This window comes from Prionailurus bengalensis, chromosome A1 (genome assembly GCF_016509475.1).
Source record: "Prionailurus bengalensis isolate Pbe53 chromosome A1, Fcat_Pben_1.1_paternal_pri, whole genome shotgun sequence".
In the NCBI taxonomy this organism is placed as follows: Eukaryota; Metazoa; Chordata; class Mammalia; order Carnivora; family Felidae; genus Prionailurus; species Prionailurus bengalensis.
Window position 1 is genome coordinate 167,567,731 of NC_057343.1, and position 16,485 is coordinate 167,584,215.

The 16,485-nt window shown below is 37.3% G+C and overlaps 1 pseudogene; it reads right to left on the reverse strand.

Moving 5' to 3' along the window:
- Positions 1-490: 490 nt before the first annotated feature.
- On the reverse strand, positions 491-7,085 carry LOC122479853 (annotated as a pseudogene).
- Between the last annotated feature and the right edge of the window lie 9,400 nt (positions 7,086-16,485).

Sequence of the window (16,485 nt, forward strand, 5' to 3'; positions counted from 1 at the left end):
TTCATACATAAGACTTTCTCATTTGTTTTTTAGATTGGCAATCACAGAGCTATAGAATTATAGAATTACTATTAATATTTCTGAGTCTTTAGAGAAAATGCTGTGCATGGGTAAATATTTCTCATCTATCCTCAAGACTGTTTCTGAACATTATATAAGTTGATTTTTTTTGTTTTTCTCAGGTTGAACTTGTGCTTTGATTATTCTTTATCAGTCAGTTTTTTAGGTGGCACTTCATATTTGCTCTAAGTTCACTGCAAAACTTACACAGTTAATTACTCTTCCAAACAACTCAGAGGTGAAATTTTACCCACAGGCAGGCAGATTTGTTTAAATATGTATATTTCCTTCAAATAAGGAACTAGAAAAATTGTGAGAAATTCTAAAAAAAAAATTATTTGTACAAAGAGCACAGGACACCAGCCCCATGCTGACAGAAGCCCAGGTGTCACACCAGTCCTTCCATCCTCACATTGGCAAACAGAAACCTCTACACTGGAGCCTTTCTTGGAGACGGGGCACCTTTGGAAGACTGAGCCACAGCAGGAGCTGGAGCCAGAGTCACAGCTGCAGCCTGGGCCTTTGTTTGCCTTGGTCTTGGATTTTGGCTGGCAGAACCTGAGACCCTTGGCAATGTGGGCATGAGCGTGTTTCCTGAGCTGAGATTAAGCAATGTGGGCAAGTCAATTGAGCTTGAGGCTACTGCCCTTTGGGATCTTGGGCTTGACCTCCTTGGGCTTGATGAGGACGTTGATAGCCTCAGCATGTGCACTAATGGCCTTGGCGTTGTTGGCCTGCATCTTCTTATGGCCCTTTTTGTTGTGCTTCTAGGCAAAGTACCTATTCCTCAGGAACTTCAGGTCTAAGACCCCAAAAGATTCATATCTTTGCGACTGGGTTTCTTGATGCCATTTCTGTGCCATTTTCGTGACTGATTGTGTGTGGTGTGGTTCTTGGACTTGGCTGTGTCTGCACCAAAGCCCACAGCTCTCAAAGTGCCTTCTTTTTTTTTTTTTTAATGTATTGAAGCTGTTTTCTTTGCATTGGAGATCTGAATCACAGTTTACAACATCATTAACCTGATAATGCTTTATAATTACTCATTATCAATGAGGACTCCATGGAACCCTCAATAATAAATTCTATTTGAGAGGTTTAAAGAAATTAAAACAGATTGAAAATCAAATTTCAAGAGCTCTTAGAATTATGGGAAAGAAGTACATAGTTAAAGAACACTGTGCTAGGAGTAGCTAGCTTTTCCAGACTCCATCAATACCAGTTAGATACAGGTCACTAGAGCACACACAGAAGACAGTGGGGCTGTGAGTGGATGTGGACACTTTACAATCAAACTTCTCTTGCCATGTTTTTTTCTTATATTACCAAAAGCTATGATTGAACAACTGGTATTTTTAAAAAGATTTTTCCTCCTCCTTGGATTCAAAACCATTAAAATTGCTGACCATAATTTCTTAAGCACTAATTAGAGGGCAACTGAAGAAAATCTAGGCAGAGCATGGACATAAGCAATGAATCATGTTAACCACAAACCCCAAAATGCTAAGTCTTTGATGAAATTCCCAGATAAAGATAATTAGCAACATTTCCCTTTGTTTGACTTTTCTTTTGCTTCAGAAGAGAACTTATTTTCATATCACGTGCTTTCTTTGGGGAGAACAATCTGGAATTTCTTAGCATATTTTGTGGTATTTATTTTTCTCTTGATGTATTTCATTCACTGAATTCAAAACCTACAGCATTTTCATCTTATTTGCAGGGCTCCACAATGTGAGATCTCAAAGTACCAAAAGCTATTTAGCTCAGGTTATGTCAACATAGATTGGGTTTGTTGTATCTGGATGCTGGTGCTGGAAAACAAAACAAAACAAAACAAAACAAAACAAAACAAAACACCTTGTTCTTCACTTGATTCTGTCTCCTTACTTCCATAAGCTGCTGGCCATTTCCCTTCGTTACTTTTTTATTCAGCCTAACTGCCAACACTTTTGACCCATTGTTGAGCTTTGATATGTCAACTCTGCTAGATTCTCTAGACTTTCCTTTTATACCCAGAGCTATAAGCATTTATTAACTGTGATCTTAGTTGCAAAATTAGGTCTATATTCAACTATGACCTGATTCCTATTCCCTAGCTTTGAATAGAAGAACTAATCTAGCTCACTTTTTTTGTGTATGTGTATATCTATCCAACTCTTCTCATGGAGAGTAAGATAAAGATTCATGGTAAGTTAAATTCTATTAATTACTTTCAGAATCTACTATTCCAACCTTCTTCATACACATATATAAAAAAATTAGTAATGTCATGCTGTCAGAAAAGAGAATATTTGCGTTGAAGAGTGAAAAATATTTCTCTAACTCTTACCTGTGGAATTGGAGAGCAGATTTGAACTCAATTTACTGATATTTTGTCTTCATAAACACTGAAGCTGAATGAGAACAATGTAGTCTGCTTCTCTAAATTCTTCTTGAGCCCTTTATGTGTGTGGGTGATGTAAATCTTCCTCAATCACTAATCCCGTTATTCTCTGTTCACCTATTCTCTGTTCAGTTATTGTCAATGATTCTCATTGACTCTCAGGGAGCCTTTTCTCTTCAGTTGATTCAAAGATCTGTAGTGTCACTTCCAAGTATTTCTCTTTACACTCACCAAATGGCAATGACTCTTCAAGTCTTCTGTATACACCCTATTCTCCAGACTCTTCTCTCTACCCCACATAATCTTGTATTTACCCAAAATGTTCTTTAAGCCTGTTTAGGAGCAAGTTTATTACATTTATATTATTTTATTTTACATAGAATTGCATTCTAACAGACATCACTTTTGGAAGAGTTTTAGTCTCTGTTCTCATTTAGTATTAATTACATGTTTCAGAGATTTTTCGTAGTGTGTGATCTCTTTCATTCAGATACATACACATATGTATATATGTTTGTATATATATATATATATATAAGCAGGGTTGATAATCAAAATAATTCAGTGACTAGAAAGGCATAAGCATAGAGTAAACAAATTAACAAAACAAATCAGTAGTAATAAGGCCTATTATATTACACTGGAACATGCTAGCTGAACATTAAATATGTGCGTGTCTGTGTGTGTCTATGTGTCTAATAATTTACAGATATGATTGGCAGAAATGATGACAGGTTTGCATTTTGGAGAGAGATATCTTTCTTTATAGAAAGTTTAATCTCCCTTTCAAGTTACAGTGATTCTCTGTAAGTTCTTAGATGCTAACTCTAAGTTGTCACCAATTTATTTTCATTTAGCTAACAAAATGAACCTTGGACTCCCTAACTAATATCTTGTCCTTGAGAGAAATATCATTTGGCCTAGGGGTAACACAATTAATCTATATTGAAGTAAAGATCATTTATTTTTTTAATAGACTGCAGACATGAAACCTCTTTTTAAAAGACATCTTTTATGTTTGTTAGCTTGTTCAGCTGTTTAACTTTTAAAAAGATTGTGAAAATACAATTTCTTGAATTGCATGAAAAGTTAAAGTTATCACCGATTTAAATATATCAATGATATTCCCTACCTGGTATGCTTACAATGTTATAAAATATTGTTCTCAGTTCATTGAACTACTATTGTAAGTTTTTACAAAATTTAGTTAAGCATTACAGTGATAGATCATTGATACATAAGGATGTAATTCAAAGTAAGTAACTGCAAATTTCATAAGGCAAACTTTGATTGTAATGTGAATTATGTAATTTTATTAGATAATTATACTTCAAAAATTGAAGCAAAAGTAAACAGATTTAGCTTCTGTCAGATTTAAAGCTATCAGCATTCTTTTCAGTATCCCTCTAGTGTTATTAACATCATATGACAAGTCTCTGATAAAACAATATGTAGGTGGATTTTTTCCTCTGGCTTATACCTAGGTATAAATGTTAATTTTTTTTAATGTTTTATTTATTTTTGAGACAGAGAGAGACAGAGCATGAGCAGGGGAGGGGCAGAGAGAGAGGGAGACACAGAATCTGAAGCAGGCTCCAGTCTCTGAACTGTCAGCACAGAGCCTGATGCGGGGCTTGAACTCATAAACCGCGAGATCATGACCTGAGCCAAAGTTGGACGCTTAAGGACTGAGCCACCCAGGCGCCCCATATATCTAAGTATAAATATTAAAATAAATGAAATTTTAGATTACTAATGATGAAAACTTAAATGCTGTGGTAGCCTATTAGAGAATAAAATGTTGATAAATGGAACCTAGTACAATGCTTGAATCACAATTCATATTCTGTTTAAGTAAGCATTTAGATTAACCCACTGATTAGTTATCGGTGGAAACCATGTGGAGTTTTCAGATAACAAACTAGAAGGCAATGCACACTAAACGTATACTTTTTATTAAACAAGAATTTATGTTATACCTTAAGGAAGAGGCATTAGTAGAGAATTAGTAACATTGTGTTTAGCTACTTTTTAAGATTTTTTTCTAATTATCCAGAAACATTGTTCTTTCTCCATTCATGTAATTTTTCATTTGTAGACTAAAAAGGATAATTTTATTCATATAAAAACTTTAGACTTTTCTTGGCAATAGACTGTTTTCATATGAAACCACAATAAATATTTTAGGAAAGAAATAAAGGCATATAGAAACAAAGCACATGTTGAATTAAGAGACACACTATCCTACTTTATAACTGTTATGCTAAATACTCTCTGTAGTGGTGAAATTTACCAAAGCATGGCAGATTTGAAGAACAATTATTCATAGTCACAATCATAAATGACAGCAATCATGAAACTGTCCTTAAAATACCATCTTTAAACAAAAATAATTAGGTAATAATAAAAATATGGCCTCCAACAAAATGTTAAAAAATAGATTCAACCTCTTTTAAGTATACTAGGAAATATATATGTATACCAGGAAATTTTTATTAGAACCTTATTTGGCATTCCTTTTTCCTTCTATTAATTAGGAGACTGTTTATATGTGTATAAGGCAAAATTCTTCTTTTAGGTTTATTATGTATGAGAACATACCAGGAACATAAAGAACTACTCAAAACAATGTAAAGAAGGATCTATATGATCTAAATCCAAAATTGGAGAGTTTAAAAGATGACTCTTCTATATGAAAAGAAATTCAAATGTTTATACCCTTTGTTAAACAAAATCCCTATCTTCAGATCTAAGCAGTTGAAAGAGGAGAGAAATTTAGATCCAGGTTCTAAATCTAGTTGGTATTTATAAACTTCTGAATATAAAATAAAGTTACTAACACAGTGTTACTGATCAACTCCTCCTAAGGTGGCCCTCAATAGAAATTTCAGTGAAGGGGTACTCAAATGGCTATAAATGAGAGATTTTTGAAATTCAGTTAATAATAACAATTGCTATTACTCATTGAACTTTAACGAATATATCTGAAAGTATAATCTGTAGGTACTAACATTTTACAGATTAGGAAATGATACCTAATTTGGGTAGCTGGACTGCTATCACAAAATTAGAGATAGGGGCGCCTGCGTGGCTCAGTCAGTTAAGCATCCGACCTCAGCTCAGGTCATGATCTCACGGTCTGTGAGTTCGAGCCCTGCATCGGGCTCTGGGTGACAGCTCAGAGCCTGGAGCCTGCTTCGGATTCTGTGTCTCCTTCTCTCTCTGCCTCTCCCCAACATGTGCTCTGTCTCTCTATGTCTCTCAAAAAATAAGTAATGTAAAAAAAATTTTGTTTTAAAATTGGAGATAGATCCAGGTATAGAACTTTGGACTGTCTGATATCAGCATTGGTATCCATAGTGCTACTTTTCAGCTCCTGAATTTTTTTCTATAGCACTTGGATTGAATAAATTTTTAGTTGTTTCTGATGGAGAGTGCATTTTCTACATGCATAGTCACACCCCAAATCCTTTAATGCAATTAGGGAACTGCCTAGGGCATTGTGGCATGAATGAAATATTATCCTTTTCCTTGATGACCTAATACAATAACTTTTTTGAGAGGCTACTATGTTTCATTGTATTTATTTACGCATATAGAAGTGGGAAGTGCTGAACTCATGATGCCTTGTACAATTTTAGACAAAAGGTAACTTTTATACTGCTTCACTTGTGACAAGTAGTTATTTCCCTGGAAGAGATATTGAGAGAGTCAAGAAACTTGTCAGTGTAGCGAGATTTTGGAACTTGTCAGTGTAGACCCAGGAAATAAACTGCAAAAACCTTGGCAACATAAAATAATATGATGGTGACTACAGTTTGGACTTTTGTCTAAAGAAGTTGGGAGACATTGTAATATCAAAGCAAAGGCTTAACTTGTTGGGATCTGTATTGTAGCAAAATGACCTTGGAGCTGTGTGTGAAGTTTGGTGTGAAACGAGGGTAAACCAGAGTTAGAAGACAGAATTTAGACACTATTTCAGTGGTTCAGAACAGAAATAATGAGGGCCTGAATATTAGAATGAATAAGAAGAAAGGTTTTGATCGATGCAAATAAGGGCTACCATTGAGAGAGCTTCATGAATCACTGGTTGGGAGAGGAGGGACAGAATTTAAAGAAGAAATGATTTGAAGTTTTCCAGCTTGAATAATTATTGGAATTAAAAGTATCAATGCCTCAAAAGAACATCAAAGCACTCTGGGGAAAGTAAGTTTCCAAGAAATGATTCTAGAAGCCCCTTTTTACTTTCTGAAGAGAGAAGGGGGGTGTGTGTGTGTGTGTGTGTGTGTGTATTTTTATTTATATATGCTATATATATATACATATAATGCTACATATATAATGCTATATATATGCTATATATATATTACACTATCTATATCTATATGTATATCTATATACTAATATGATGTTATGGTATTTTGTCATGAAGAAAGACTAAAGTACCATTATGGAGTTGTTTTGTTTTGTTTCTTTTCTTTCTGTCCTCTTGTCTCTGAAGATTTCCTGTATTCTGACTGTTTCCCAACACTAACCTAGTTAGTTTTATTTACTGAACAGTAAATGAAGAGGACTCACCTAAAGGTTTTTGGTTTTGTTTTGCTTTGCTTTGTTTTGTTGTTCTTCTGTTACTGCTAAATCCCATGTCAGGAAAGGACTTAAGATAGCACCAAATCTCGAACAGGTTCAATCAGTTTGAAATTGCTTAAGACTACATTCCAATATTGTTTGTCAGGCCAGAATGGAAGTAAAATTTCCAGACCTCTAGGAACACACAGGAAGTAGAAAATGAATAAGGCTGATAGTTATTTAGTGGTTGTAAGAGATTGCTGTCTTTACTAGCTGAATTTTTAACATTTTTTAAAATATCACATTTTTGAAGAAGAGCATTACCTTTGTATATCAGGACTAATCATTTCCACTAGCTTGATACCCTGACCAATAAATTAAGAACTATGTTATGGCAGCAATGGCAAATGAAGAACTCAAACAATTACCTGGGGAATACAGCCACTGAACGTAAAAACAAATAAAAAACTGTGATTATATACAACAAGATGCACTACCATCCTGATCCATCTCAAAAATAATTTCCTGATCTATGTTTGGAAAAGAATTGCATTCTGTAACACGTTAATAAAAGTAAAGGAAAATAAATGCAAAGAAAGGAGGGAAGGAAGGAAGCAGCAGCAATCGCTACACAGATTCTAGCTAAAGTTTAAGTTATGGTGAAGGTAAAATATAGCATATACCTGTAAAATTCTTCTAACCTTTATGTGCAATGGCAGAGTTGAATAGTTATGACAGAGACTTGTATAGCTCAAAAAAGCTAATATAGTGACTATGTGGCTCTTTACAAAAAATGTTTGCAAACCTTTGATCTAGTTAATGTTATCATGTTTTTTATTAGGTAATTAGGCATTATTATAAACTTGTTACATTTATATGGTGGTTTATACATACACACACACGCACGCGCTATTTAACGTGATAAGATGTAATTCTCTTATTTGTTTTTTGCTTACCTAATAAAATCATATGACCATATGTTTATAATTTCAGCAAGTAATTTATGTACAAAGTCATATTTGATCACATTTTTAATCCTAGTATGTTAGATTTCACAACCTTCCGGCATCATCTCAAACTACTAGAATATTTAAACTGATTCATAGTCAAATAACTTTGGCAAAAGACTGATCTATATTTCTCTGCCTACATACTGGATTCATTGACCAAATGGTTCAATAATCCTGACTAGAAATAAATAGTGAATCACAGGCTGAAAGCTACCTTGAGAACAATTTAATATATTCTGAGAAGAAACTTCTTTAAGACAATTTGACTCTATACTTGTACTTCTTTCTAGTACTGATATTTTGTTGTAAAGATTGTGGTACAGATACTATGTAATAATTACCTAAGATTTATATTAGAACAAGAAAAATACAGCATATAATTTTTTAAATAGGTATCTTGTTTTGCATCCTGTAATAGTTTGAAAAGAGGACTCTACTGAAAAACATTGAAGCAAAACTCAGTGTTAAAAGGAAATCTATTTCTGGTCAATTGACTTTTGAAATGATTTTATAGTGTTGAATATACTTTGAATGCCCTGTAATTTAACACCAGAAATTCATAAGTTAGTATGATATTCTCCAAATGAAAAATTAACTACTTTTTAAGATAAAAGTGTGATCAACCTGTGTGATTTTATCTCTGAGGAGATTCTATGGGCTACAAAATGTTCAAGGTGTTTGGGATATCAGTGTACAATGATTGATGTATAAACAGTTCCTTCTCTCAGTGACTTTCCAATACAGTGCATGAGATAGAAATTAGACAAAAAAAGTAAAGGTAAAATAGTATAGTAAAATAAAATATAAAAAGTGTGTAATAAAATATTTAAAAATAAATTAGTATAGTATAATATAAGGAAAAGAAAAAAGACTAGGGTACAAGAATAATCACTGTTTTTATGATTTATAATTGGAAATAAATGAAGAAAATGTCCAAATGTAAGGATTAACGACACCAATTTATAGTCTTACCAAGCGTAGGGAAGAAAAAATTGCCAGGTATGAATCTCACTCCCATGTCTTCTGAAGTGCCTAGGAAAAAATTGAATGGACAATTATTTAAATGTTGTTCTGTATGTGGGGTGAGCACTTTGGTGAGTTATCCTTGAAGCAGCACCATGAGTCTCTAGATGAACAACAGCAATCCTGTCCAGCTCCCAAGGAAGGAATTAAGGGATGAGGTGGGATTCAGAGTAGAATTAATCTTAGAGGTACTACAAAAAATTTATTAAAAGAATAGGGCAGGGAATGGGGAAGATGGCGGCATAGGAGGATGCTGGGCTCACCGCGTGTCCTGCTGATCATTTAGATTCCACCTACACCTGCCTAAATAACCCAAAAACTGCCAGAGGATTAGTAGAATGGAGTCTCCGGAGCCAAGCACAGACGAGAGGACCACGGAAGAGGGTAGGAAGGGCGGCGAGGCGGTGCGTGCTCCACGGACGGGCGGGAGGGAGCCGGGGGGGAGGGGCAGCCTGCTGGCCAAGCAGAGCCCCCGAGTCTGGCTGGCAAAAGCGGAGGGGCCGGGCGGAGTGTGTTCCGACAGCAAGCGCGACTTAGCATCTGGGATGTCATAAGTTAACAGCTCTGCTGGGAAAGCGGGAAGGCTGGAGGACAAAGGGAGGGAGAGTTGCTGAGCCCCCAGATGACAGAGCTCAGCTTGGTGGGGAACAAAGGCGCTCACCAGTGCCATCTCCCTCGCCCATCCCCCAGCCAAAATCCCAAAGGGAACCAGTTCCTGCCAGGGAACTTGCTCGCTCTCCGCAAACACCCACTTCTGTCCTTCTGTGGAGCCAAACCTCCGGCAGCGGATCTGACTCCCTCCTGCTGCCACAGGGCCCCTCCTGAAGTGGATCACCTAAGGAGAAGCGAGCTAAGCCTGCCCCTCCTGTCCCCGTGCACCTTGCCTACCCACCCCAGCTAATACGCCAGATCCCCAGCACCACAAGGCTGGCAGGGTGCAAGTAGCCCAGACGGTCCACGCCACCCCACAGTGAATCCCGCCCCTAGGAGAGGGGAAGAGAAGGCACACACCAGTCTGACTGTGGCCCCAGTGGTGGGCTGGAGGCAGAAATCAGGTCGGACTGCGGCCCCGCCCACCAATTCCAGTTATACACCACAACACAGGGGAAGTGCCCTGCAGGGCCTCACCAATCCAAGGACTATCCAAAATTACCAAACGGAAGAATTCCCCTCAGAAGAATCTCCAGGAAATAACAACAGCTAATGAGCTGATCAAAAAGGATTTAAATAATATAACAGAAAGTGAATTTAGAATAATAGTCATAAAATTAATCGCTGGGCTTGAAAACAGTATAGAGGACAGCAGAGAATCTCTTGCTACAGAGATCAAGGGACTAAGGAACAGTCACGAGGAGTTGAAAAACGCTTTAAACGAAATGCATAACAAAATGGAAACCACCACGGCTCGGCTTGAAGAGGCAGAGGAGAGAATAGGTGAACTAGAAGATAAAGTTATGGAAAAAGAGGAAGCTGAGAAAAAGAGAGATAAAAAAATCCAGGAGTATGAGGGGAAAATTAGAGAACTAAGTGATACACTAAAAAGAAATAATATATGCATAATTGGTATCCCAGAGGAGGAAGAGAGAGGGAAAGGTGCTGAAGGGGTACTTGAAGAAATCATAGCTGAGAACTTCCCTGAACTGGGGAAGGAAAAAGGCATTGAAATCCAAGAGGCACAGAGAACTCCCTTCAGACGTAACTTGAATCGATCTTCTGCACGACATATCATAGTGAAACTGGCAAAATACAAGGATAAAGAGAAGATTCTGAAAGCAGCAAGGGATAAACGTGCCCTCACATATAAAGGGAGACCTATAAGACTCGTGACTGATCTCTCTTTTGAAACTTGGCACGCCAGAAAGAATTAGCACAAGATTTTCAGGGTGCTAGACAGAAAAAATATGCAGCCAAGAATCCTTTATCCAGCAAGTCTGTCATTTAGAATAGAAGGAGAGATAAAGGTCTTCCCAAACGAACAAAAACTGAAGGAATTTGTCACCACTAAACCAGCCCTACAAGAGATCCTACGGGGGACCCTGTGAGACAAAGTCCCAGAGACATCACTACAAGCATAAAACATACAGACATCACAATGACTCTAAACCCGTATCTTTCTATAATAACACTGAATGTAAATGGATTAAATGCGCCAACCAGAAGACATAGGGTATCAGAATGGATAAAAAAACAAGACCCATCTATTTGCTGTCTACAAGAGACTCATTTTAGACCTGAGGACACCTTTAGATTGAGAGTGAGGGGATGGAGAACTATTTATCATGCGACTGGAAGCCAAAAGAAAGCTGGAGTAGCCATACTTATATCAGACAAACTAGACTTTAAATTAAAGGCTGTAACAAGAGATGAAGAAGGACATTATAGAATAGTTACAGGGTCTATCCACCAGGAATAGCTAACAATTATAAATGTCTATGCGCCAAATACCGGAGCCCCCAAATATATAAAACAATTACTCAAAAACATAAGCAACCTTATTGATAAGAATGTGGTAATTGCAGGGGACTTTAACACTCCACTTACAGAAATGGATAGATCATCTAGACACATGGTCAATAAAGAAACAAGGGCCCTGAATGAGACATTGGATCAGATGGACTTGACAGATATATTTAGAACTCTGCATCCCAAAGCAACAGAATATACTTTCTTCTCGAGTGCACATGGAACATTCTCCAAGATAGATCATATACTGGGTCACAAAACAGCCCTTCATAAGTTTACCAGAATTGAAATTATACCATGCATACTTTCAGACCACAATGCTATGAAGCTTGAAATCAACCACAGGAAAAAGTCTGGAAAACCTCCAAAAGCATGGAGGTTAAAGAACACCTTACTAAAGAATGAGTGGGTCAACCAGGCAATTATAGAAGAAATTAAAAAATACATGGAAACAAACGAAAATGAAAATACAACAACCAGACGCGTTGGGATGCAGTGAAGTCAGTCCTGAGAGGAAAATACATTGCAATCCAGGCCTATCTCAAGAAACAAGAAAAATCCCAAATACAAAATCTAACAGCACACCTAAAGGAACTAGAAGCAGAACAGCAAAGGCAGCCTAAACCCAGCAGAAGAAGAGAAATAATAAAGATCAGAGCAGAAATAAACAATATAGAATCTAAAAAAACTGTAGAGCAGATCAACGAAACCAAGAGTTGGTTTTTTTGAAAATAAACAAAATTGACAAACCTCTAGCCAGGCTTCTCAAAAAGAAAAGGGAGATGACCCAAATAGATAAAATCATGAATGAAAATGGAATTATTACAACCAATCCCTCAGAGATACAAACAATTATCAGGGAATACTATGAAAAATTATATGCCAACAAATTGGACAACCTGGAAGAAATGGACAAATTCCTGAACACACACACTCTTCCAAAACTCAATATGGAGGAAAGAGAAAGCTTGAACAGACCCTTAACCAGCGAAGAAATTGAATCGGTTATCAAAAATCTCCCAACAAATAAGAGTCCAGGACCAGATGGCTTCCCAGGGGAGTTCTACCAGACGTTTAAAGCAGAGATAATACCTATCCTTCTCAAGCTATTCCAAGAAATAGAAAGGGAAGGAAAACTTCCAGACTCATTCTATGAAGCCAGTATTACTTTGATTCCTAAACCAGACAGAGACCCAGTAAAAAAAGAGAACTACAGGCCAATATCCCTGATGAATATGGATGCAAAAATTCTCAATAAGATACTAGCAAATCGAATTCAACGGCATATAAAAAGAATTATTCACCATGATCAAGTGGGATTCATTCCTGGGATGCAGGGCTGGTTCAACATCCGCAAATCAATCAACGTGATACATCACATTAACCAAAAAAAAAGAGAAGAACCATATGATCCTGTCAATCGATGCAGAAAAGGCCTTTGACAAAATCCAGCACCCTTTCTTAATAAAAACCCTTGAGAAAGTCGGGATAGAAGGAACATACTTAAAGATCATAAAAGCCATTTATGAAAAGCCCACAGCTAACGTCATCCTCAATGGGGAAAAACTGAGAGCTTTATCCCTGAGATCAGGAACACGACAAGGATGCCCACTCTCACCGCTGTTGTTTAACATAGTGCTGGAAGTTCTAGCATCAGCAATCAGACAACAAAAGGAAATCAAAGGCATCAAAATTGGCCAAGATGAAGTCAAGCTTTCGCTTTTTGCAGATGACATGATATTATACATGGAAAATCCGATAGACTCCACCAAAAGTCTGCTAGAACTGATACATGAATTCAGCAAAGTGGCAGGACACAAAATCAATGTACAGAAATCAGTTGCATTCTTATACACTAACAATGAAGCAACAGAAAGCCAAATAAAGAAACTGATCCCATTCACAATTGCACCAAGAAGCATAAAATACCTGGGAATAAATCTAACCAAAGTTGTAAAAGATCTGTATGCTGAAAACTATAGAAATCTTATGAAGGTAGTTGAAGAAGATATAAAGAAATGGAAAGACATTCCGTGCTCATGGATTGGAAGAATAAATATTGTCAAAATGTCAATACTACCCAAAGCTATCTACACATTCAATGCAATCCCAATCAAAATTGCACCAGCATTCTTCTCGAAACTAGAACAAGCAGTCCTAAAATTCATATGGAACCACAAAAGGCCCCAAATAGCCAAAGCAATTTTGAAGAAGATGACCAAAGCAGGAGGCATCACAATCCCAGACGTTAGCCTCTACTACAAAGCTGTCATCATCAAGACAGCATGGTATTGGCACAAAAACAGACACATAGACCAATGGAATAGAATAGAAACCCCAGAACTAGACCCACAAACGTATGGCCAACTCATCTTTGACAAAGCAGGAAAGAACATCCAATGGAAAAAAGACAGCCTCTTTAACAAATGGTGCTGGGAGAACTGGACAGCAACATGCAGAAGGTTGAAACTAGACCACTTTCTCACACCATTCACTAAAATAAATTCAAAATGGATAAACGACCTAAATGTGAGACAGGAAACATCAAAACCTTAGAGGAGAAAGCAGGAAAAGACCTCTCTGACCTCAGCCGTAGCAATCTCTTACTCGACACATCCCCAAAGGCGAGGGAATTAAAAGCAAAAGTGAATTACTTGGACCTTATGAAGATAAAAAGCTTCTGCACAGCAAAGGAAACAACCAACAAAACTAAAAGGCAACCAACGGAATGGGAAAAGATATTCGCAAATGACATATCGGACAAAGGGCTAGTATCCAAAATCTATAAAGAGCTCACCAAACTCCACACCTGAAAAACAAATAACCCAGTGAAGAAATGGGCAGAAAACATGAATAGACACTTCTCTAAAGAAGACATCCGGATGGCCAACAGGCACATGAAAAGATGTTCAACGTCGCTCCTTATCAGGGAAATACAAATCAAAACCACACTCAGGTGTCACCTCACGCCAGTCAGAGTGGCCAAAATGAACAAATCAGGAGACCAGAGATGCTGGCGAGGATGTGGAGAAATGGGAACCCTCTTGCACTGTTGGTGGGAATGCAAATTGGTGCAGCCGCTCTGGAAAGCAGTGTGGAGGTTCCTCAGAAAATTAAAAATAGACCTACCCTATGACCCAGCAATAGCACTGCTAGGAATTTACCCAAGGGATACAGGAGTACTGATGCATAGAAGCACTTGTACCCCAATGTTTATAGCAGCACTCTCAACAATAGCCAAATTTTGGAAAGAGCCTAAATGTCCATCAGCTGATGAATGGATAAAGAAATTGTGGTTTATATACACAATGGAATACTACGTGGCAATGAGAAAGAATGAAATATGGCCTTTTGTAGCAACGTGGATGGAACTGGAGAGTGTGATGCTAAGTGAAATAAGCCATACAGAGAAAGACAGATACCATATGGTTTCACTCTTATGTGGATCTTGAGAAACTTAACAGAAACCCATGGGGGAGGGGAAGGAAAAAAAAAGGGGTTAGAGTGGGAGAGAGCCAAAGCATAAGAGATTCTAAAAAACTGAGAACAAACTGAGGGTTGATGGGGGGTGGGAGGGAGGGGAGGGTGGGTGATGGGTATTGAGGAGGGCACCTTTTGGGATGAGCACTGGGTGTTGTATGGAAACCAATTTGACAATAAATGTCATATATTGAAAAAAAATAAAAGAAAAGAATAGGGCAGTGAGGTAACCCTCCAGAAAGTATATTTTTCCCAATATTTATGTGAGAGAGAAGCCAGAAATTTCCCCTTGATCACAATGAGAGGTAAGTTATCTTTAATATATAAGAAACAGGTGTTAGTTTCCTAGTTGCTTGTACTGTTATTAGAAAGCTATCCAGGTAGCTTCTTGTTGGAGAAAGGACTACGATCAAATAATTTGGGCGGGGGGGGGGGGGATTGGAGGGTTTAGTTGAGAAAATATAAACCCTGGGTACAGGCAAAGAAAATGAACGTGTTTGAGATTTCTGCCTGTGACATAGTGGATTCCTGAGACAGTTCTAAAATAGAGCTTCAAATGACATGGCTAGCAAATGACATGGGAATGATGAGGCCTGGAAGGTCTGTAGTAGGGAGGAGCACAACTGCGGATAGGCAAAATATTCAGCTCAGCCTGGCACGTGACCCTCCATATGAGCCATCATTTTACCACCAGTACAACCATGCAGACCCTTGCTGGGATCCAGTATCTTAATTTCCCCAGTAAGGGCATAAAACAGGCAACCGTACCCTAATTTTGTGCATTGCATTTAAGCTGTCCATGCCAGGAAGAACTGTGCAGCCAGCAATCTTCCCGGTTGATTCAGGAGGTAGATGTTTCTCATTCTCAAATTTTCTTTTTGGGTCAGTAACTGGGAATTCCAAAAAAATAAAAATTACAGTTATGATTGGGGAATATACATTGAAACAAGAAGAATGGATTATCAGTACATGTGTGTATGTATGTATGTATGTATCTATTTTTCTCTCTGATCAGTATCTGGAGGTTGTAATAACTTTAAATATATAATGTAAACTCGAAATTAACTACAAAATTAATCAGTAGTCATGTAGCACCCCCTCCATCAGCCTACTTAAAAGTATCCTAAATGAACATGTAGTCCAAGTAAAACTGAACAAATACAGCCTTAAAACAAGTCTCCTCTTAAATATTTTTAAAACTCTAAAAAAACAACAAATTAAAACAAATCTCCTCCTCTCAACAATATCCTTGTCTCTATTTTCTTCCTCTAAATAAATTTCAGAGAAGTCAATGAAATCAACAGAGAAATATAGAGACTGTGCAGATGGAGTGACTTTTAGAAGACAGACTGATATCTAAGCCTTTTAGATTTGACTAAATCTGCTTGAACATATGAAAATAAAAAAGGAAACATGTGAGCTGCTCTGGAAAGGAAATTAAGCTCTCAGTAGAATCTATACAAATAGAAGAGTTTTTCCCTTTTGTTTTGGTTTGTTTTA